Source organism: Mirounga angustirostris, unplaced genomic scaffold (genome assembly GCF_029215605.1).
Source record: "Mirounga angustirostris isolate CCGP_5_RB_7025 unplaced genomic scaffold, mMirAng1.0.hap1 SCAF_4, whole genome shotgun sequence".
NCBI classification, from domain to species: domain Eukaryota; kingdom Metazoa; phylum Chordata; class Mammalia; order Carnivora; family Phocidae; genus Mirounga; species Mirounga angustirostris.
In genome coordinates this window covers 104,113,343-104,138,127 of record NW_026991712.1, presented here as the reverse complement: position 1 = coordinate 104,138,127, position 24,785 = coordinate 104,113,343, and positions in this window count along the sequence as shown.

The following is a 24,785-nucleotide window of genomic DNA, read 5'->3' as shown; positions in this document are numbered from 1 at the left end:
ATATTATTGTTCTTAATAATGATATTGACAATAAAAAACATGTGTAAATCCTCCTTTAATTTTTTTATGAGTCTCAAGGGCTTTATAAATAAATTATGTCTTGTTAATCCTATCAAAGTTTGCAAGATGCCCTTAGCACGCACAGTGAAGATTAAATTGGAGTTCACAGATTTGGTAAATGGAAAAAATTATGACTCAGATTTTCTAGTTTTAATTCAGAATTTCCCTATTGCTACACAAGTCTGACTCCAATGGTAATATATAGTTTTTATTTATAATAAATAATATTTTGCAATTATATTACATTGTAGTCAAGATGAGATTATGTACAATGAATGTTTACAGGGAATTATTTACAATTATTTACAATATTTCTATACTTACACATTCTTTGGGTTTGATTCCTAAGGCTTAATATTTAAAATATAAGTACATTGAAAATCATATTCTTGGGACACCTGGGTGGCTCAGTCGGTTAAGCGTTTGCCTTCCACTCAGGTCATGATCCCAGGGTCCTGGGATCGAGCCCCGCATCGGGCTCCCCGCTCTGCGGGAAGCTGCTTCTCCCTCTCCCTCTGCTGCTCCCACAGCTGTTTTCTCTCTCTCTCTGTCAAATAAATAGTCTTTTTTAAAAAAAGAAAGAAAAGCATATTTTTTAATGGAACTTGGGATAAATTACTTTGTAACTGAAGAATGCTCACATCTGAGAACCTTTAAAGTCTTGTACATCTGTGTTTGCAGTTTGGATCACAAAGTCACAGAGTATAGCATAATATTTTATTTTTTTCAATGAGTAAAACAATTCATGTAAAATATAAAAGCAGACAACTTATGTTATTGTACTTCAGTGAAAGCATCATGAAGGAGCAACAGGCATGTTGATGGCCAGCCTCTCAAAAACAAATAATACGGATCAGTGAAATATTTAGAAATACTATGTCAACTCTGAAATTATTCTTATCATATGTCACACCAAGTTGAATGTGGAAAACATAATAGACTATTATGTGAAGGCAATGATTCACTAAAGGATGAAATAAAGTAAAGTAAAATGTATTTTTACATAGAAAATAAACAAAGAAAGCTGCAGTCACCAAGAAAATGCTCCTCCTCAGATTGGTTACTTCTCCTTGGATGTGCCATTTCAGTTCCCACATGACATTTGGCATTTTTTATCTTGACACATTACAGTCTTAAACCTATGACCTTCCAGAGAGTTTAGCAGAGTCAGAACTATTACTGCAAAGATAAGGGGATAATTTAGTTTTTCAAATATAGTTTGGATAAATGTCAAGACAACCTATTACCAATGTAAAAACTCAAATGGAGAGCGCCTTCAAAAAGTTCCACTTCATGATATAAAGAGGAAGACTCTCTGCCATCAGTATTTGATGAATAAAAGAATATTCTGAATGAATTTTTTTTCTATTTATAAGTTCCACAATGTGAATTCAATTGGGATATAAAAATCTGATGGCCTGACATTTCAAGATTCATTAAGCTCAGAGAATTGTGAATTCATCACTGGGTGAATTTTTTGTTTACTCCTCATTCCACTGTACTGTTCTCCAAATGACTAGTTAATAGAAGTCAGAAAAAAAAAAGTGCATTTATATTTATCTGTATAATAACAAATAGCAAGCTAATAAACAACAGAACCAAGAATTAAATTTGGTTCTAAAACTTAAAATAAATAATGAAGGAGGTTAACAAGTAGAGCTAATAAATTAAGATTACTAGGTGAGGTTTAAGTCACAGGGGGTAAAGATCACTCACACATTCTTCAATATAAAAAGAGCAGGATTAGTAGCTTGAGAACAGGGGTTTTGGAAAAAGAAATATCTGAGTTTGAGTTTTTGTATTCATTTGCCATGAACATGAACAATGCATCTTACATTTCCAAGTCTAAGGTTCCTAAGCTATAAAAGTGTGTCATAAAGAAGACCAATTTCATAGGAATGTTGTCAGATTTCAATGACTTAATCTATTACAGTGTTTTTAACACCTAGCAAAAAATAACTATCAGTAAGTCTTAGCTATTTTGAGTCCTGCATTATTCCCAGAAAAATGGAAAAATGTAAAGATTCTCTAGACAGTGTATACCCTCTTAGTCCATTTCTATTGACAGACACCAATCTGATAGCTTTTGGGGAAAAATTGAGAATAAAACACAGATGATTTTATTTAAAAATTAACCTCTTCATGTGCAAGCCTGAATTCATTCTTTGCAAAATGTTTGTTTACAGTTACATTATTATGACATTAATAGTTTTTCTGTAAGCAAGTTGGTAATGGAACTGAATGTAGTTCAGGGTTAATGTTGATTTTGCTAGACAATAAAAATTATTATACATCTAATCATATTGTGAAAATTAGTGCATGCTTTTTGTGGAAAATTTGAAGGCAGAAAGGGAAAATTGGATTCATTTACTATAGTTTATGGTCTGCTATTTTTTTAATTTATTTTTTTCATGAACATTTTTCCATGTCATTAAATTGTCAACAAAATCCTCATTTTTAATGGCCGCATAATCAATCCAATGAATTCTGAAAACTACTTTACAAGCTGTGTAGCTTCTTTGAATCTTAGTTTCCTTGTCTGCAGCTTGGTGGCGATAATAATAGCCACCCCAAAGGCTTAGTGTGAGGACTAAATGAGGCAATGGTTGTGAAAAAGCTGGAATAGTAAGCTAGAATGCACTATACAAATGTTAGTTATTATTAGCTCTGTGAAGCCACTAAGAAGAAGGAACAAAAAATGTGATGGGGTGGATATTGGCAGGAAAAAAAAAAAAAAAAGCTTTGACTGACTATTATTTTATAGCTCTTTCCTACTTCAAGAGGAGGAATGGATTTCCTAAGAGGTTTTTTTTTTTTTTTTTTTTTACTTCTACGTTAGTATTGCTACAACATAAGTAGAATAAACCCTCCAAAAAAGATAGAAGGTAGAAGAAAAGTCAAAGTCTACAAGCAGGCAGAGAGCAAGAAATAGGAAGATTTACATCAAGTGGTTACCCTCTTTTAAAGGATTAAAACAAATCAGATTCATTAAAATATTTTTATTTTTTAAATTTTTATTTACATTCCAGTTAGTTAACATACAGTGTAATATTAGTCTCAGGTGTAAAATATAGTGATTCAGCACTTCCATACAATATCCTGTGCTCATCACAAGTGCACACCTTAATCCCCATCATCTATTTAAAACATCCCCCCATCTACCTCCCCTCTGGTAACCATCATCTTGTTCTCTATAGTTAAGAGTCTATTTCTTGGTTTGCCTCTTTCTCTCTTTTTTCCCCTTTGTTCATTTGTTTTGTTTCTTAAATTCCATATATGAGTAAAATCATATGTATTTATTTTACTCTGACTTATTTTGCTTAGCATAATACTCTCTAGCTCCATCCATGTTGTTGCAAATGGCAAGAGTTCATTCTTTTTTATGGCTGAGCAATATTCCATTGTGTATATAGACTACATCTTCTTTATCATTTCATTTGTCAATGGGCATGTGGGATCTTTCCATATCTTGCCTATTTCAGATAATGCTGATATAAACATCAGGGTGCATATATCCCTTTGAATTAGTATTTTTGTATTCTTTGAATAAATACCTAGTAGTGCAATTGCTGGGTCATAGGGTAGTTCTATTTTTAACTTTTTGAGGAACCTCCATACAGATTTCCAGAGTGGTTGCTCCAGTTTGCATTCCCACCAACAGTCAAGACTGTTCCCCTTTCTTCACATCCTTGCCAACACCTGTTGTTTCCTGTGTTGTTGAGTGTAGCCATTCTGACAGGTGTAAAGTCATATATCATTGTAGTTTTAATTTATATCTCCCTGACGATGAATGATGTTGAACATTTTTCATGTGTCTGTTGGCCATCTGTATGTCTTTTTTGGGGAAATGTTTATTCATGCCTTCTGCCCATTTTTTAATTGGATTATTTACTTTTTGGGTGTTGCATTTTACAAGTTCTTTATATATTTTGGATACTAACTTTTTATCAGATATGTCATTTGCAAATATCTTTTCCCATTCAGTAGGTTGCCTGTTAGTTTTGTTGATTGTTTCCTTTGCTATGCAGAAGCTTTTTATTTTGATGAAATCCCAATAGTTCATTTTTGCTTTAGTTCCCCTTGCCTCAGGAGACATATCTAGAAGGAAGCTGCTACAGCCAATGTCAAGGAGTTTACTGCCTATGTTCTCCTCTAGGATTTGTATGGTTTCAAGTCCCACATTCAGGTCTTTCATTCATTTTGAATTTATTTTTTGTGTATGGTGTAAGAAAGTGGTCAAGTCTCATTCTTCTGCACGTTGCTGTCCATTTTCCCCAACACCATTTGTTGAAGACACTGTCTCTTTTTACGTTGGATATTCTTTCCTGGTTTGTCAAAGATTAATTGACCATATAATGGTAGCATCGTTTCTGGGTTTTCTATTCTGTTCCATTGATCTATGTGCCTATTTTTCTACTAAAAAAGAGAACTACAGGCCAATATCCCTGATGAACATGGATGCAAAAATTCTCAATAAAATACTAGCAAACTGAATCTAAAATACATTAAAAAAAATTATCCATCAAAATTGAGTGACATTTATTCCTGGGTTGCAAGGGTGGTTCAATATTCACAAATCAATCAGTGTGGAACACCACATTAATAAAAGAAAGGATAAGAACCTTTATTTCAATAGCTGCAGAAAAAGTATTTGACAAAGTACACCATCCATTCGTGATAAAAACCCTCAACAAAGTCTGTTTGGAGGGAATAAACCTCAATATAAGAGGGCACATATGAAAAACCCACAGCTAACATCATCCTCAATTATGAAAAACAGAGATTTCCCTCTATGGTCAAGAACAAGACAGAGATGTCCACTCTCACCATTGTTACTTAACATAGTACTGGTAGTCCTAGCCACAGCAATTAAACAACAAAAAGAAATAAAAAGGCATCGAATTGGCAAGAAGGAAGTCAAACTTTCACTATTTGCAGATGACATGATACTCTATATAGAAAACCCTAAAGACTCCATCAAAAAACTGCTAGAACTGATAAATTCAGTAAAATCACAGGATACAAAATCAATCTACAGAAATCTATTGTCCTTCTATACACCAGTAATGAAGAAGCAGAAAGAGAAACCAAGGGATCAATCCCATTTACAATTGCACCAAAAACCATAAGATACCTAGGAATAAACCTAATGAAAGAGGTGAAAGACTTGTGTTCTGAAAACTATAAAACACTGATGAAAGAAATTGAAGATGACACAAAGAAATGGAAACACATTCCATGCTCATGGATTGGAAGGACAAATGTTGTTAAAATGTCTGTACTACCCAAAGCAATTTACACACTTAAGGCAATCCCTATTAAAATACCAAAAGCATTTTTCACAAAGTTAGAACAAATAATCCTAAAATTTGTATGGAACCTCAAATATTTTAAAATATTCATTCTTATAATTTAATTTCTTGAATGATTTGAGATATATTTTGCTTTAGAGAGCATCAAAAATCAGGGACTGTGCTTCATCTTACTGTAACTCTTGCATTTTTTTTTAAGTAGTCTCCATGCCCATTCTGGAGCCCAATGCACGGCTTGAACTCACTATTGAGATACCCAGGTGCCCCAGCTCCTGCATTTTTTCATTTTGACTAAATTCAGTATTCAAAAATAATCATTTGGCATAGGGGAATATTCTAATTTTATAGTTATGGGAGAATGGTCTAAAAAAGAATTTGTTTCGAAAATCTCTTGATAGTGTTTTTATCATAGTAAAATATAGAAAAACATTAGGATGGTTTTTGGTCTACTATTTCTTGGGAGGTTTCAAAATGTTGAAATATGTCAAAGATCCACGCAGCTGGTTTTATTGCTATGTACAACCATGCACTTTATCTTAGTAAAGTTCAATATAACTAAAGATAAGCCTTGTGTAGCAAAAGCAAATCATATGTTTGTATTGGGCTGAATGATACAAGACTGAGTTCAACCACCAATTCCTCTAGTTCTGCTACCAATTTAGGCAATGACTAGTAGCAAGCCAATTAATCATCTCTGCCTCAGTTTCTACTTTTGTAAAATATATTCTTTAATAGTTATTTAACAATAACACTATTTTTATAATTGTACAATTCTTATTGTACATCTTAATTACAAGTATGTGAATCCTTATTTCATATCACTTAAGTATAGCGAGCATTTGCTTATAATGCAAGTCAAATCCCATCCCATGTATACACAGCTATGTTTTGTAGTTGTCTGTCATTTAAAACAATTTATGACAAGTCTTCCCTCTCTCTCTTTCTTAACCTCAATCATACATCATATTTTTTTTTTTACTCATTTTGTGGTCCTCACTGAACTACCCTAAATCTTCCCTGTATTTTTTTCATCATCACTGTCATTTCTCTTTTCAAGCCTTTTTTCCTTTTAAAGAGACATAAAAATGTGTTACAAATGTAACTGGACTTGGCTTCATTTTTTTGAAATTACAACTTGGCTCTCACAAAAGCTACTTACATTAACTCAACATGTCTCTAAAGTTGTGTAGAACAATCAGTGTCAAAGATAAAAAAAATAACCATTTTTTCCTTTTGTGAATTTTAGAAGGGAAAAATAAGGAATGATATATGAACAGAGAAAACAGTGCTGTTCTGAACATCATATTGTTTACATTTCATTTGTGGAAATATGACTTACAGAGGGCAAACAATAGAACCACACATAGTTGAGTCAACAAGTATTTATAGAGTGGGTAATAAGTAGCTAACCAACTGTTCCAGATGTGTTGGTGGTCCAGATGAGGATTGTAGTTTAGAGCACAAAGTACCTATGTGATCTATTGTGCTTCTGAAGACATTTGTTTAAACATTATGAGCTCCTATGAAGAATGGTTGGTATGCTGGCCAGGGATCAAATCTGTCAAACTCCTTGAAGATAGTTAGGCTTCCAAAGTGGACTCTGTAATAAAGTTAGAGAACCCAGGATGGAGCAAAACCAGAGATAAATGAGTCCACTAAATGAGACTTCACTCATTGTCTGAATAAGTACTTCCATCTGAAGATCTTTCCAAAGGAAGCAAAAGTAATCCTGCTTAACTTAGAAAAGCCTCTGAGAAAGAGTAATATTTGAACTTGGCTTTGAAATCTCATGCTTTCCCAAGATACAAATTGCTACAATACTTTGGTAGATTTTATCACATAATTTTTGTCTTTTCCCAAATGATTTAAAATCATATTCTTATTACATGCATTCAAATTAATTTTGTTTTAATTATTGTTTTTGGACTCTGAGCACCTCTAAAATGGTCCATGAGAACAGAGAGTTGGTCCATTTGTTGCTTTATTTTCAGCTCACTAAATAAACTAACCTTTGGGTGATACAGAATGAATTAATCTCAGGGAGCCTTAAAACCCATGTTGCAAAGCTGATTTGTTGAGTTTCTTTAAGCAGGCAATCACTGATGTTCATTTTCAATCACTAAATTGAGAATGGCTCCCATAGTTCTTCTTTCCTATTCTCCAAGGTCACACGTGCTCTGTGAAAAGCAGAAGTAGCAGACCAAGAGATTTTTAAGCTCCATCCCTTACCTTCTGGTCCAAAACTTCCCTCTTCCTATCTGGAATTTCTTGTTTCTAAACAGTGATTATTGCATAGGTTTTCCTCTTTCTTTGCCTTGCAACTGATAAATAACTTGGATATACTACTCAGATTTTAGTTTTGCTTTTACTTCTGAATATGGCTGCTTAGGTCACCCATTTCGATGACCTGCATTGTGACACCCAGACTAAATCAGCTCAGCCTCTCCTCCCCAGTCCCACTCCATCCATAACCCAGCTCAGAACTCCAGCTTGTATGGAATTACAGAATTTGACAGGTTTGTTCTAAGACTGTGATTCACTTGGGACTGCCCCACAGAGCCTGAAGGGACAAAGAAAAAAATATCACCTCCTCCTTTTCCTAAGATCTAACAGTTATAGAGTCTCTAAAGTGTTCCTAGTCATGTTGCAGCATATCCCAAAGAGGTTTTTAATGTGTGAAAAATAATCTTTGTAAAAGACTTTTAAATGATTCTTCCCTTTTTATTAATTTAACAAATTTACTCAGAATAGTTTAAATACATTTTCTAATATGCTTTTCTAGCATCTTGAGGCTAGTTAGGAAAGGACTAATTTTGATTAACTAGCTTTGTTTTCATCTCTGCATCATCTCACAATGAAATACTGGTCGGTTGGTTGCTTGCTGCGGTGTTTATGAACCATAGCTTTGTTTGCCTCTTGATTTCTGACAAAACACCTCAGTAAAGCAGAAAATCTATTAAAACTCTATTCCTGATTTGTTTCCTTTATAAGAAAGATGTGCATAGCATTAATATGAATTTTTAGGCTAGATGTTTTCTCTTAGTCCCAAGATTCTTCCAATAAGTGTTTTTCATTCTTTTCACAATCAAAAATAGTAGTTTTTTAAATAGTCATGGTTGGGGCACCTGGGTGGCTCAGTTGGTTAAGCGACTGCCTTCGGCTCAGGTCATGATCCTGGAGTCCCGGGATCGAGTCCCGCATCGGGCTCCCTGCTCGGCAGGGAGTCTGCTTCTCCCTCTGAACCTCTTCCCTCTCATGCTCTCTGTCTCTCATTCTCTCTCTCAAATAAATAAATAAAATCTTTTAAAAAAAATAAATAGTCATGGTTATATTTATTAACAGCTTTTCTCAAACTCATATTTTGGTATGTTGAAAATACTCACCTTTATTTTCTGATATCCTTTTTGTTTACAATTTTAAAATATTATTAGGAAAAGAAGAGAGATTCTAATTAACGTTACTTCTGTCCTAGAAAATCTACATGGACTGTTAGGTGAAAAATCACTGGCCTACACAATCTCTCCTGAATTCCACAAAATATATTTCCAATAGCCTATAGAAATGTCAAACTCAATATATTCCACATTGAACTTATTATTTCACCTCCAAGCACCCCTTCCTCAAATTAGTTCTCATTCTATAATCCTAATCTTTTTAAATAGTGTACATTGGTGTACATTGTCAATTAGAAGCCTCGTCTCATCTTCAGCTGCCATCACGTGGTGTTTTTTTTTTTTTAATTCTCCAAAATCAAGTCAATCACTAAAAACTGTTCATTTAATCACAGAATTGTTTCTTGAATCTGGCTTTTCCTATCAATTTGTATTAGTGACCCCTTATTCTCTGTCACTTAGATTATCCTATTATAACTATCTCTCACTTAGATTATCAAAATCATGCTTTAGCCACCAGAATTTCCTTCAACCTTCCATCTTCCATGCAGCTACTAGATTTCTTATAAAGTAAATCTCCATTCAGTTATTCAGTTAGTCCATCATTTTTTTATTCTTCCACTCAACAAATCAAGCAACACCATCCTCAAACTTAAATTTGATGCTTTCCTTTTTAGGTTGCCCATTAGAAACTTTTAGCCACATTTATGATTCATTCACTGCAAAAGTGTAAATTCAATACTGAATGCATTGGTGCACTAGCTTCATTGTTCACTCTATTTTATATGATCCCCTCTTGTTTACTTTTCTACGTGGTCTCATCATTGTCTTACATTATGTGTAACTTCATCTATGCCACGAGATGAAGCATATATATAAAGTCACTTATGGACATTTCCAAACCTAACTTACTGGATTCAAAAATCATTCTGGGCTTCCCATTGCTCATAAGATAAAGTACAAACACCTTAGCTTGGCTTCATTATCTCGCCTCTACATTCTTTTTTTTTTTTTTTTTTTTTAAGATTTTATTTATTTACGTGACAGAGAGAGAGAGAGCCCAAGCAGGTGGTGTAGCAGGCAGAGGGAGAGGGAGAAGCAGGCTCCTTGCTGAACAAGGAGCCCGATGTGGGGCTTGATGCCAGGACCCTGGGATCATGACCCCAGCTGAAGGCAGTCGCCTAACAAACTGAGGCACTCAGGTGCCCCTCGCCTCTACATTCTTTAGCATCAAGTCCTACACCCTGTGTTCAGAAACACAGATTTTCTTTCTTTTTTTTTTTTAAAGATTTTATTTATTTTTTAGAGAGTGAGCGAGAGAGAAACAGCATGAGACGGGAGAGGGTCAGAGGGAGAAGCAGGCTCCCCGCTGAGCCGGGAGCCCAATGTGGGACTCGATCCCAGGACCCTGGGATCATGACCCGAGCCGAAGGCAGACGCTTAACCATCTGAGCCACCCAGGCGCCCAAAACACAGATTTTCTAAGGACTCATAGGATAAGTCCTAGCTCTTTAACTTGCCATGTCTTTATATTTTTGCTGGTATCTTCAAACATGCTCTGAGAAGCACAATTATTTCACAACATGCAAGTAAAGATTTCCTCACGTAAAAGTTATAGTGCCAAGTAAGTTTGAAAAGTGGCATATACGACATTCTCCTTATGAAGCTCTTGACTGCACAATTGCTTAAACAGTAGTTTTTTCAAACTTGAAGACCTTAAGAATCAACTGGAACATTGTCAAAAGCTATGGATTTTCAGGCCTATTTGAAAGAAGACTATGAATCATGTATCTGAGGTGAGTCCAGTGGTTTGAATATTTGTGCCCCTCTCAAGTTTATATGTTGAAATCCTAATATTCAATGTGATGGTCCTAGGAGTGTGGCCTTTGGGAGGTGCTTAGATAATGAGGGCAAAGTTCATGAATGGGATTAGTGCCTTTATAAAAGAGACCTGATAGAGATCCCTAGGCTTTTCTATTGCATTAGGACACAGTGAGAAGTCTGCAACATGAAAGATAGCTTATTCCAGAACACAACCATGCTGTCACCCTGATTTCTCATTTCCCACCACCAGAATTGTGAGGAATGAATTTCTGTTTATAAGTTACCCAGCCTGTGGTACTTTGGTGTAGCAGTCTGAACAGATTAAGACACTGAGTTCATGAAGTCCGTGTCTTGACTAATTGACCTAAATTATGTTTATAATCAAGAAAATTTATGAAACAGTGGTTAAAATTTGTGAGCATTCTGCAGTAGAGAAATCTTTTTGTCTTTGTGTAATCCAGTGTTTGTCATACATATTTAGGTATGGACATCTTTTTTACCTGACATCTAGTTCTTCTCAGAAAACATCTTTAAAAATTCTGGCTAATGTTATTCTCTTTATATAAAATTCTTCTCCTATCCAGGAAAATTCCTGGACATCCTTCAAAATGCAGCTCAAAGCAACTTCCACCAAGAAGCCTGCCCTGGCCTCTCCTACATAGCTCCAGCTACATAGTTCTAGTCACATTGTTTTATTTTAACAAGCCCATTTCCTTCTTTTAGTGTCTGAGTAACTTGAGGGAGCAGAACACATACACACTTTATATGATGAATGCTCATGATGAATAAATTAATGAATGACTCCATGAATGAATGGCAAGATATCATCGAGCTTTCTAGAATAATTATGGCTCAATCAGCACAATATACTCAGAATCAGTGTCAAATTCCAGTTTTATTCTTTATATCAATCTAACTCATTATTGGGGCTTATGTTAATGTACAGTAATCTTCACATGTGATCTTAGAAAAACTTACTCCCAAGTTTCTGACTACCACCATTCACTATGTCAAATGTCTCTTCTAGACCTTTCTTCTTTGATCAAATCTTTCCTGGACTGCTTTGTTGTTGGACGAGTCAATGCTTTCTTGTATTGTCATCTTAGGCATTTACCACATTCTTCTCGAGCTAATAGCATAAGTATATCTTTAGAATTTATAACAGAGAAGGAACAATTTTATGAAGTATTTGCTTAGGCAGATATTTCATACACAAAAGCTGACTTCAATATAAGATTATTCTAATAGTTTCTAAAGGATCTCAGTATGGATTTAAAATATGGGTCCAGCATTTTTTGAAAAATTTAATCTTTGATTTGATTGTTTTCATATTTTTATATAAATATTTACTGAATACCTCTTAGTACAAATGAAGACAAATACTAAGAAGGAGCATTCACTGAAATTCCATTATGATTTTTAGCAAAAGAGAGAACTATAATGTGTATCAAAATCAAACATTTATTCTTGTGGGATCTATCTTGGCATTAGGATTTCCAGAGTTACCCAAAACAATGTGCAAGTGATTTTCTCTTCTCTAGTCTGCAGACCTGCACTTTAATATCCTATTGCTTGTTTCTCAGTTTAAAAATATTTTTAGAACAGAATGCATATTGATCAGCGAATGTAGCTAACTGTGCTGAAAATAATTATGTTTAAGTTTAAACATTAAAATAAAAATAATCTAGGATATGTTTTGAGAAATTGATAATGAACTCTACTGAAGGAATTCTTTAAAATGCCGCTTCACCTTTAAGGCAATCTGTGCATATGTAGTTATCAATAATACACAAATTAACAACTTTACAAAGCATATTACCATTTCTCTAAATTACTAGATCATCTGTTTTTGAGTGAGAAGACAGACTTATCTGTTTTTAACCTGCAGAATTCCTACAACAGAGTTTTACATATATAAGGTAATAAACCTCTGTTGATTTAGTTATCTGTCAACTTCATTTAACTACTAAGTCATCCATATGAAACGTATGGAACTCAGCAAAAGAGCTATCCTAATCTATGACAAAGGAAATAAATGGTGCGATGAAAGGTTAAAAAAAAAGTCAAAGAATGAAGAAGCTAAATGTAGAAGGTCCTGCATGAGTAGCAGAGACTTCTGGATTATTTCCAAGTAGCCAAAAAGATTCTTCTGACTGGAAATTTATTGCATTGGCTTAGACAAAAATGTGACTTATTTGTGTATCTTAATAGTATTGCATTTCTCATAAGCCACTTATGAGCAGTGGTAGCCAACACATACACAAAGAAGCCACAGACAAGGAAGAGAAAAGACACATTCCATTATACAAATGCATGTCCACTTGGCTTGGTTTCTAGAGCAATGTGGGAGCACACTAAAGGAGGCTTGCAGAGATTTGTCAGCCCTACTTTTACTGACATAGGGAATCACCTGCAGATGGTTTCAAGGTTATGTGAAGTCACTGGGGGTGTTTCTATCAGCATGCATTAGGCTGTTCAGTTTCTGGTTCCCAGATCCCATTCTTCTATTATCCAAGGCAGGTGCGGTCAGTTTCCTTTGGTCTTGATTCATTGGCTCTTATTCATGGAAAACTCCCTGGTGTTTTCCCCAAGAAAGGATAGCAGTTCAATTCAATTTTAGCCATCTAATTTGTTGTTAAATTAGCTGGCATGCATCGGGCTCCCTGCTCGGCGGGGAGTCTGCTCCTCCCTCTCATGCTCTCTGTCTCTCATTCTCTCTGTCTCAAATAAATAAATAAAATCTTTAAAAAAAAAAATTAGCTGGCATGCTATGTCATAGGGAATTATATTATTGGATTCCTGAACGTCCTATTTCCCTTTCTTTTCTTCAGATTCTTTTACTTTAACCTTACACTCTGTGGAATAAAATAGTTATGTCTCTTTCAGTAATGCTTATACCTACTCACAGAAATATATTTTACATGCTCCAGTAGGCACATTATAAATTGGCTCCTTAGAAATCCTAAGAAACATTCCTCAATGTTTCATTTTTAAGAATACTTCTCATAAATTAAATCTGTGGGGTTTAAACTTACTTTGAGAGAATTAAAAAAAAAAAACCTGGAGTTTTACTAATTCCTGCAAAATTTGTATTAATAGTAGTTGGAAATTTAAGGTGTTTTCCTTTTCACTGATTTTTATTTTGTATTTCTAAGTCTTTATGCTCTACCACTATGCTTTCCTATGATCTTTGTTAATACTCTGTGTCACCTAATTTGAAACAGACTTGCTCCTGTTTTCAACTATATTCAGTTTGTGGGTTAAATATATGAGATAGAAATAACTGCACAAAATGTGCATTTCTAAGGCTAGACATTCCAAGTAGGCCTTTGCAGCCAAGAATGTGAGTTGGTCTGGGCAGGAATGATAAACTTGGGTTCTTTTAAAATAATAGCAATGAGTGTGAATCCCGAATTTAGGAGTTTATCTATTTAATTTATATGAAAGGTTGTGTTTGAAGGAGACTGGATTTGAAGGCTCTTGTATTAAATGTACCCAAGCACAAATACGATCAATGTGTGACGTAAGACCAGACATGCCAAAAGTAAGTGATGCATAAGGAAATGTGGTTAAACCTTCTCTGTCCTTGTCCAGCTGTCAGTCTCTGGTGTCAGCTACTTTATTTTAGTTGGGAAGGAAATAGGAAATTAGAGCAAGGGAACACACACGTTTGTTCAAAAAAGAAGACTCTGAAACAGGATGTACATGCTGTGGTTAATAACAGCAAAACACCCCTAGGTTTACAATTCCTGCCCAGACTAACTCACATTCCTATCTGAACAGCCTACTTGGAATGTCTCAGACCAGTAACCCTGCAGGCAGAAGTGATGGACACTGACAGAAGAATGGCTTCCACATGCTTTCAATATGGTGGAAGTTTTAGGTGACAGATTGATTCCGTTGGCCACCCCCATGATTCAGGAGGAGCACCAAAGGAGATAAACTTTCCACAGATCTAGGTCTGTGTTGTAGGGAAAAAAGTTCAAATAACAAAACTGAAATGCTGTGGTAATAAATCAAAGAAGTACATTCAGTAGCATGTGTGAAAAATCCTAAAGAAGCGAGGCAAGAATAAATGATTTAAACACACAGTGTAAAAAAGAAGTCTTTATCTAAAGGACTTATCTTCCATTATTGCAAAGAACAACTAGCCCTTAAGCACAAAATAAATAGCATTGTAATAGTTATGTACTCCCCAACATAGGGACAAATAAATGCTCAGATGATGTTTCTCAAATCAAGCATATACTAGAAAGCCTAAAATAGTAACATAGAGTGATATGCGGCGAATCTGAGGCATTGGGCTTACATTAGCCCACTTTGGAGAAATAAGATGGTTTAACATAAAATATTTAGCCTAATGAATCAGTCTACATTTCAAACTATGTGCTGCCTGAATTCTTCAGCCACAGAAGTTGGTTTAACTAAATTTAGGTCCCTAAAGTAAGGAAAGGTAGACTGGTTGACCCTATTTCAGATCCCCTCTCTTCCTGAGGTTCACAGAGATTAGGTAACATGCCCAAGATTTCACAATCAGAAATTCGAAGGTCTAGCATAAGAATTCAGAATTTTTACTCTAAATTCCATGTCCTTTCTTCTATCTCACATTTTCCAAAAGTTATGATTCAACCCAATTCAGCTCCTGACAGTACTAGAGTAAATCACATCAGTTTTAGGACTCTGCCACTAATCCCTCAGTTTTCACTAGATTCAGGATGGGCAGATTTTTTATCTTATTTATGATTGGTCTCCAAAGCCCTATGTTGGCACATAGGCAGGCTGAAGTAATTTAACTTTCATGAATTTGCTTCTTCTTTTTTTTTTAAGATTTTATTTATTTATTTGAGAGAGAGAGAATGAGAGACAGAGAGCACGAGAGGGAAGAGGGCAGAGGGAGAAGCAGACTCCCCGCCGAGCAGGGAGCCCGATGCGGGACTCGATCCCGGGACTCCAGGATCATGACCTGAGCCGAAGGCCGTCGCTTAACCAACTGAGCCACCCAGGAGCCCTGAATTTGCTTATTCTTATAATGAAAGTGTATTGAATCTTCTATGGACCAAAAAATCAAAGTGAGCACATCATGTGTCTTCTCTCAAAGTGTTCACAGACCAGTACAGAGACAGACAATAAAATGAACAATTATAGTTAATACACTGATATATAAACTGTTTTTTTGAGAAAAGGCAAAGATAAAATTCTAAATAAAACTAATATTTAATGTCTGGCAGAAAAAGAGTCACTGCAAGAAGCACAGGAGAAAGTGCAGAGATGAAGGCAAGGCCAGTCGGCATCTTTCTGTCTCCCTTTGGCCCTCTATAAAAGAGGAGAGTTTGGAAACTCAGCAGGCATGTAGCTTTAATGTGTTAATACATATCTAGTTCCTTACAAATGATTTATACTATATTTTTAATTATATTATTGTTATTCTATGAAATAATGCCCCCATGATTTATATAATTGGGAAATTATATTTGGGATAATACTTAGACATTTTCCCCATTTTAACTAAATCATATTTAGCAAATAAAACTATCCATATATTATCCTAAAAATAGTATATATGTATATTTAAATGTATAACCCAGACTATCCCTAAATAGCAATCTGATTCATTCTTAAATAGATCACTCTTTTTTTTTTTAAAGATTTTATTTATTTATTTGACAGAGAGAGACACAGCGAGAGAGGGAACATAAGCAGGGGGAGTGGGGGAGGGAGAAGCAGGCTTCCCGCCGAGCAGGGAGCCCGATGTGGGACTCGATCCCAGCATCCTGGGATCATGACCTGAGCCGAAGGCAGACGCTTAACGACTGAGCCACCCAGGCGCCCTAAATAGATCACTCTTAATGGATTCTAAAAATACATTTTTAAGGATCTGTGTTAATACTTCTGAATACTTCTTAGTGTGGCAAAAACCTGAATGTTATGCATATTACTGGAATGTAAAGTCTTTCCACTATTTCTAGTACTACACATTTATATAGCAGCCCGAGAGGATCAACCAGTGGTTCTCTGCAATGCAAGAGGAGGATAGTGGAGATTTAGACTCTATTTCCATCTCTGTTAATAGCTTGCCTATAATCATGGCTAATTCTTGATGCAGGCCCAACATTTATTCAATAAGTGATAGCTGGAAGCAAGACACTAGGATAGGCATCATAACAGTCTGAAGGCTGATGAGCTGTGGAATCATTGTTTAAGAATTTGGCAGTATAGCAGGGAAGATAAGATTAGCATAAAAATAACACAGGCTATACATTAAGTGTAATAAATCCATACAAGTAAAATGCCATGAGAACTTTTTAGGGAGACTGACTTCCAGCAGTGGATACCAGGAAAGGCATGTTAGAGTAGAAAATAAAAACACTTCTCTTTACTGCTGAGACATATTACCGAACCATTTTTTAGGGATAGAGTTTTAGGTAGTGCTACAGAGGGTGGACTACAATTGTTATTTTTAACTGCAATAACTATGAAATTGTAGGGATCACTATAAAATGTATTTTTGTTCTTTGAGCTTTTAGGAAGCACTGAACAATGAATGTCAGAAATCATTAGTGTAGATTTCATATGCATTCAAATGTGTACTCTCTAATATACCTTAGTATTTCACATTTACCAGCCTATAATTTTTGACCTAAGTGTATATATTTTCAAATTACAGCTTGTAAAATAACCCTTTACTTATTTAAGACAAAATTATGATACTCCAACTAGCTATATCCAAGACCAAATTTTTCTGCCATTTTTTGCCACTTGAAAATAAAGCAGCTACATTTTCAGTACTGAAAGAATACTTTCTTTTAAAGCCATAAAGCTGTATTAATAGAATCCCAAACATTCCATAGTGGTGGCTCAACACACTAAAATGTGAGTTCAGAAGGCTCATTTTGATCTAAACTGTTTACACTGATTTTCAGCAGGGGACATTGAACAAGGGTTCACAGTTCAGTTCTTGAAACTGTGGTCTAGGTAGTGAACCACAGGGAGGTTGACTGGCAACTTTCAGAATGCCAAGGAGACAGGGCAAAGGGTTGTTCCTGACATTTTTCAAATGACTTTCTAAACAGAACTCTTCTATTACAGTTTTTGAAAGGGGGTTTCAGTAGTTATAGAGCAAGATTCAGAGGTGAGGAAGTTGCTATTAACATGGTGGAGAACTGCATTTGGTGGGCGGGATCAAGAAGGAGAAGGAGAGAGGGAAAGTGGGGACCAGGAGAAAAGAAAGGCATAGACTAGTGGAAAAAATGACAAATGGCATTTTTTATCCAAGTGTCTCATGTGATAGTTTAGACAAAAATCCAATAAACACCGGGTTTTCTAAGATAGAAAAGAAAAATATGTCATTAACGCAAATATTCACTTTTACCTATGCAACCAGAACAGGGCAGTCATATTTAACAACAGAGTGCAAGTAAACATGTAGATAGCATGACAGAAATCCCTGGAATATCTGTTTTATTAGTTATCCCTCAATAATACTTCCTTTTCATAGATTAGCAAATAGTCTTGAGTTGCAAACTTTGTGAGAATTTCATTGTGTTTTCAGAAACACATTTGGATCAAAATGACTTTCTTACAGAAATTAATGATTCTTTGAAAAGCAACAGGCACTCATGCAGAAATAACTTCTGCCTCCCTTGTAGAAATTATTTATCTATCTTACTAGAAGGGAAATTCCTGTAGAGAAGACCCTGTACTTTATCCAGTTTTGATACCTGACATTTCCCACAATATTCAACACATAATAAGCACTCATCAAGCTGGACGAATGGAATGGCAATGTCCATACAGGAGCAGAAACTACTATTTAACAGCCACCAGTCACAGACATGGGGCTCAAGTCCTTGTGAATGGAGAAGAATTGTAGCTTGTATATATTCTTTTTTGGGTGCTTTCTGAACAATGTCTTTCTTCATAGTCAAATCACAAACTATGAAGTTCAGCTGGAGAAAAATCACAAATGAAACATCTTCCCTGCTAATTCAACCATGGCAATTCAAACATGCAATTGAATTTTGGAAACCAGAGCTTTTCATCCACCTGATTGACACAGCATTATCAGTTGACAGACTCATCACCACCTGGTTATCAACTTGCTCAAGCAAATGAAAAGTTCGGGAATACCTAGCAGTCATGGCAGATGTTAACAGAGTTGGGCAGAGAGATTTAAAACATATCATGTACAAATTTTTCATTTCTTATTACAATCTTTTCACTTTACTGGTATGAACTGCAGGAATTGTCATGGTTTCCTCCCTTTGTTGTTTAGATCAGTGTTCACCACAAAATAATTCATTGCTTTCAGTCCTTGCCAATTTTGATAAGGTGCAAATATTTATTTGGCCTAAGTGAAGTAGAGCAGAATGAATGTTTTTATATAATTTCTGTCTAGAAATGGAATTGCTAAACAGGTCAAAAATGAAATTAGAATAATATCATAAAGGTATTCTATACTGGATTTTTAATAGGCAACCCATATCTTGGTATCCCTACTGTTAGTAAGAAGTGGATATTATTTTTGCCATTTTAAAGCAAACACAAAAGATACATGCTTGAGACAGGCAAGGTGAAAGGGTTGAGGATGGAGCAAAGGAACCAGGGTTTGACTACATTGCAACATTCATGCAATAAATACTTCTGAGCCCCCAATGTGAGTCAGGCATAGGAGACATAGCTTTGAATAAAAATTGTCTTCATCACTTACAATTTGCAGTGAATTTAAAAAACAGTGAATTTAAAAAAAAAATCTCATATTATTTCTCATAGACCGGTGCAACCAAGATCAAAACACAACCAAGATGTGTTTTCTATGGATACAATATTTCTACAATTGATACCTTTTAGTGACTAGCAATCCTATTTAATAGAAGAGCCTTACAAATTAGAACTAAGGTTATAATATTAGGTCCTTGAATTTAAGAATAATTCTATAAAAAAGAAAACACTGTCTTTTTACAAAAAAACCCTGAGATTTAAGTTAAATTTCTAGAAGTATATATTTCCATTCACTGAGTGAAAACCAAATAAAACTAATGAAAATGCATTACTGTTTTTAGAAGAACCAGTAATCAAGTAGTCCTGATTGGTATTTATTGCATTTTACATTTTAACTTCTAATTTTACAGTCATTTATTATATAATTAGGTACTACAGTAATGAGCCTTTTTTAATATTTCCTAAATTAATATTTCCTAAATTTCCTATTTCCTACCACTGTGGCAGGCAGGCCAGATAATAAATATCTCACCTGCCCCCCACCCTTCCTCCTGGTATTCATACCTTTGTGTGATCCCCTCCCCTTTAGTGTGGACAGGACCTGTGACTGCTTCCAACCAAATGAACCTGAAAAGCTGATGGAAGTTCATTCTTGTGATTACATTACACTATATAAGACTCTCTTGATAGCAGACACTCTAGAAATTCTCCTTGCTTCCCTGATGAAGTAAGGGACCATGCTGGGAATGCTCCCATGCAAGGAACTTTAGGTGGCCTCTAGGAACTGCAGGAGGCCTCCAGTTGCTGAGGAGGGGTTTCCAGCTGACAATGAGGAAGAAGCCCATCTGGTCCTATGACAATAGGAAGTGAATTACAAGAGCAACCTGAATGAGTTTGGAAGCAAATTCTTCCCGTAAACTTCAGAATGAAACTCTAGACCATAGTCTTGTGAAATCTGAAGCAGAGGAGCCAGTGAAGCTGTGACTGGACTATTGACTCATAGGAATTTTGAGATAATAAGTGTGGGCTGTTTTAAGCAGCTAAGTGTGTGGCAATTTGATATGCAGCAATGGATAACTAATACATCAACTATTCTTCAACTCTTGAAGTCTAAATAAGTATCGTAATTTCTATAGATAAAGCAGTAATTCATTTTTGCATTCAGCTAATATTTTCTAGTGCCAGATACTCTTCTAGTTACTAGGAACATGGTAATAAAAAATGACACAATTTATATGCTCTAACGGAGGATATTTTAATGATATTTAAAAGTTATCATAGAATAGCTACATAATTACACTTGTGTGAAGTGAATAACAAATGATCAAATGTAGTCGTGGGAATTAGGCAAAACTCCCTCAGTGCTTTGCTATTAGACATTCAACAATAGGCTCTTACCAGCGGGAAGGGGAGTGAAGTCCTGATTTGTAGCATTTGCCTGTGTCTGTGCTACAAATGCCCCCACCATGGTCGATTTTAAGATATCAAAGCAATATCATTGAACATGGAGTTGAGAAGAAATGAACATAATCAACTTCTACAACCTGGTAATAGGCAAGTCCCCCCACACACACACACACCACTGGGGTTCCCTAAAAAAGTGACAGTTAAACTGTCTACCAAAGAATGAATCTAACTTAACTAACAATGATGGGACTAAAGAACATTCTAGAAGAGCAGTCTGCTTATCAAAAGTTCTCAACCTGGAAGAGTTTCCTTATTTGAAGAACTAAAGAAGAATGTAGCGAGAGCTTAAATGCTAAGGGGGCAGAAATTCAGAAGGAGAGAATGAGGCATCAGAAAGGGCTCAGGCTATTCAGACTGCAAACATTATTCTAGGCTCTGGGGATACCAGAGTAAACCAGAGATACAGTCTCTATCTCATGGTGCTCACAGGGCCCTTCATGCAATGTTAAGAATTTAGAGTTTGGCCTAAAGCAAAAGGAAATCACTGAATCATTATTGGGAGGAAAATAACAATTTGTGTTTTTAAAAGATAGCTGTTCTTTGGATAAATTCATTTTAAAAAGCATATGAATGTGTGGGGAGAAATGAGTTCAGACAGTATTACTCAACTGTGTATCAATTCTTTATTCTATAAAATAAAAATAGCAGTACCTTTATCATAGTTGTTTGAGATTAACTCAATATATATAAATTGTTTAAAGGTAGTCAGCACATAGTAAGCACTCAAAAAATGTCAACTACTTTTTTATACTGCTTTTCTTCTTTTTCTTTTATGTTGTCTTATTGTTATATAAAACACAGGAGGATGTCTGTGATGGAGATGCAGATTTGAAAGGGGTCATCATATGTATGGTGTTTGAAGTCATAGGAGAAGACAATATTGCTAGAGAAACAATGGTGAATGAGAAGAGAAAGAGGGTGGACCCAGGTCAAAGCCATGTAGAGCTCCAAAATTTGAAGACTGACTAGAAATGAAGGAACCTTCTTCCTTTGGCAGTAAGCTTATGTCATAAAATATGGAAATGACAGGTTCTCTCTACAGAACTACGTTGAGCTCACACCTGGATTATGGATTCATTTCTAAGGTCATCATTATTAGAAGTATGTAGAAAATATGTAGAAAAACTGGATAGAGTTCAGAGAGAAGTAATGAAAATGACTAATGTCTTGAGGTTGACGGATTTATGAGGAAATATTAAAAACCAGAATGTGCTTCAACAAAGACTATGGGGAGAATGGGTCTAATTAATTTCCCAGAGTTTTTAAAAAAGAGTAAACATGGAGGAAAAAATAATTACTTTCTTCAGACTGGGAAAAGAAAAAGCAAAAACTATATACATATCAGCCTATTAGCCCAAATATTAGAAGAGGAACTCTAACATGGAGAATACTCATTTTGTGGAAAAAGTTTCCAAGGAAACTGGTAAGAAATTACATTTTGAGACATAAAAAAAAAAACTTGAAAAAAATAAATTTTATTTTTTTTATTTTTTATTTTTTTATTTTTATTTTTTTAAAGATTTTATTTATTTATTTGACAGAGAGAGATACAGTCAGAGAGGGAACACAAGCAGGGGGAGTGGGAGAGGGAAAAGCAGGCTTCCCGCTGAGCAGGGAGCCCGATGTGGGGCTCGATCCCAGGACCCTGGGATCATGACCTGAGCCGAAGGCAGACGCTTAACCGACTGAGCCACTTAGGTGCCCCGAAAAAAATAAATTTTAAATTGAGTTCTATAGAACATCTCTGTGTGGGTAAAAATAATGCATATATAATCTTGAAAACTCTGTTGTCTTTACTTACAGATAACAGAATTACCATGGGGACAGAAATTTGGTCTTTTTCATTCATGTATCATCAATTCCTGGAACAGTGCTTGCCAGAACAAATTAGATCACATTTGAAACAATTGTAGATTTTCATCTTAATAGGAATTTACTAATGTTTTTCAATATTAATTTCCCACATATTAATAGAATATTATTATCAAATATCTCAGAAATGTAGTCATAGTAGAGAGAAAAATGGAATAAAATATTATAAAGCAATTTCTTATTTTAAAATATTACCTATATAAAGTAGTATGATTTTAGGGTATATGTAACTCCTTATTATCACCAGATATGATTATAGAACAATTTCAAGAAGATAAAAATATAAAATAAAATATTTTCTGTTTTTTCTGATGGTTCTAAAATGAATAATTGCCAAAATTACTTGCCAAACTTAACCTAGATCCAGGTTCAAATCTCTCATAATTTGATATAACTAATCAGCTTTACGACTCCAATTGAACTGTAATGTGTCAACAATTTTATTATAGGTTTTTTTTTATGGTAGAAAAATTAATTAATTAATAAACAAAAAGCAAATCTGACTTTCAGGCTGAATAAATTAGTTATTTTTCCAATTACTATCTTAATTTCATTTTTTTAATGTTGGCATTTCAGTAAATAAAATGACTATAAAATTCACAAAATTTTCAAAGTTATTATAAGATCAAAATATGTAAAACCAATTTTAGGGAATGGATTTTATTGCATTGCATTGCAGTTCATTTTATAATAATGAAAATAATTTAGAAAGTAAAGATCTTATGACTATTTGTAGAAGTGCTTACAACACTGACTCTGTCTTTGCACCCTCCCTCTTGTTCATGCCGTCTCAATGACTTCCCTTGGTGCTATGTGTTCCAGGCCCCTTGGAGGTTAATATACGCCCTGACCAGAATGCAGGAAGGTCTGCCTGATCTTCCCTAAAGTGGTGCACAGAAGGTGCCCTTTAGATAACTACCCTTTGACCTCATTACAAAGCCCCTCACTCTATAAAACCTATGGATTAAGGTCTGGTTGGGGGTGGAAACAGGTGTGTAGTGTCATGGGTAGCCTGTTCATCTGATTTTCTCCTGTCAGTAAGTTACCCTTAATAAAACCCTGTAAATGGTATAGAGTGGCTTGCTTCTCTTTTCAGTCTGAAAGTACCTTCTCAGTCTGGAGGATAACTTACTGACCCCCTCTACTTTATAATAATAAACTAGTAATAAAAGCCATAAGTAAAAGACCAAAACCATACTCATAGCAATGATATTAGTAAAGACTCTATAGAAAGAGTAGATAGATTAGAAACTCTGCTGAGTTTCCTCCTGATAATGGGAAATACTAAGATAGCATCTTTAGTGAATTCATCATCAAAAATGTCTTACAAGTATGAATCATCTTCTATTTATGCACTAAATTTTGTACTAATCTCAACGATGCTAAAGCAAAATTAGTAAGGCAATGATAAAGTAGAAGGACCATTAACCCTGACTTTAGGAAAACTCTGTCACCAACTACATGTGTCACTTTAGACTAATTTGTAGAACAAAGCATCAGAGAAGAAAGAATTCAGCAAACAATGACCTCAAAAGTTTACATTTGGATTTACCATGGATGTGTTATCCAAGGCAGAATTGAGAATATGTGCTTAGCAGAGATCTGATATGGGGCTAAGAATTAAGTAGTGATACAAAAGATCATGCAGGGCTGAGAAATGTTGAAGATCTTGTCCTGCCAGACTGGAGACATGTTGCTGAGCACTATGGGCATTCAGTCAAGAGCCTAGAAATACTTTTTGTCTTTAGGATTAAAGACACACCCTAGAGTAGGGTTTTCATTCTAAAACTAAAGTTCCAGTAACAGTAACCTAATAAATACTAAACTAAAAATTGATACAACCAGAATAATCTACAGCAATTTAACTGCCAATGGGATAAAAACCAACACTCATTAGAAAAAAAAAAAAAAAGAATACCAAAATCCTCCAATGTATCATCTACAATGTTCAAGCTACAATAAAAAAAAATAGTAGATATACCAAGAAACATAAAAATATGAGCCATAACTAAGATATTTAAAAAAGCAAACAATAGAAATAGACTAGATGAGCCATACATTGGAATTAACAGACAGCAAACATATATTCTCTATATAAATATATAGATGAACAAAATGAAAATGATAGAAGTGCAAAGTA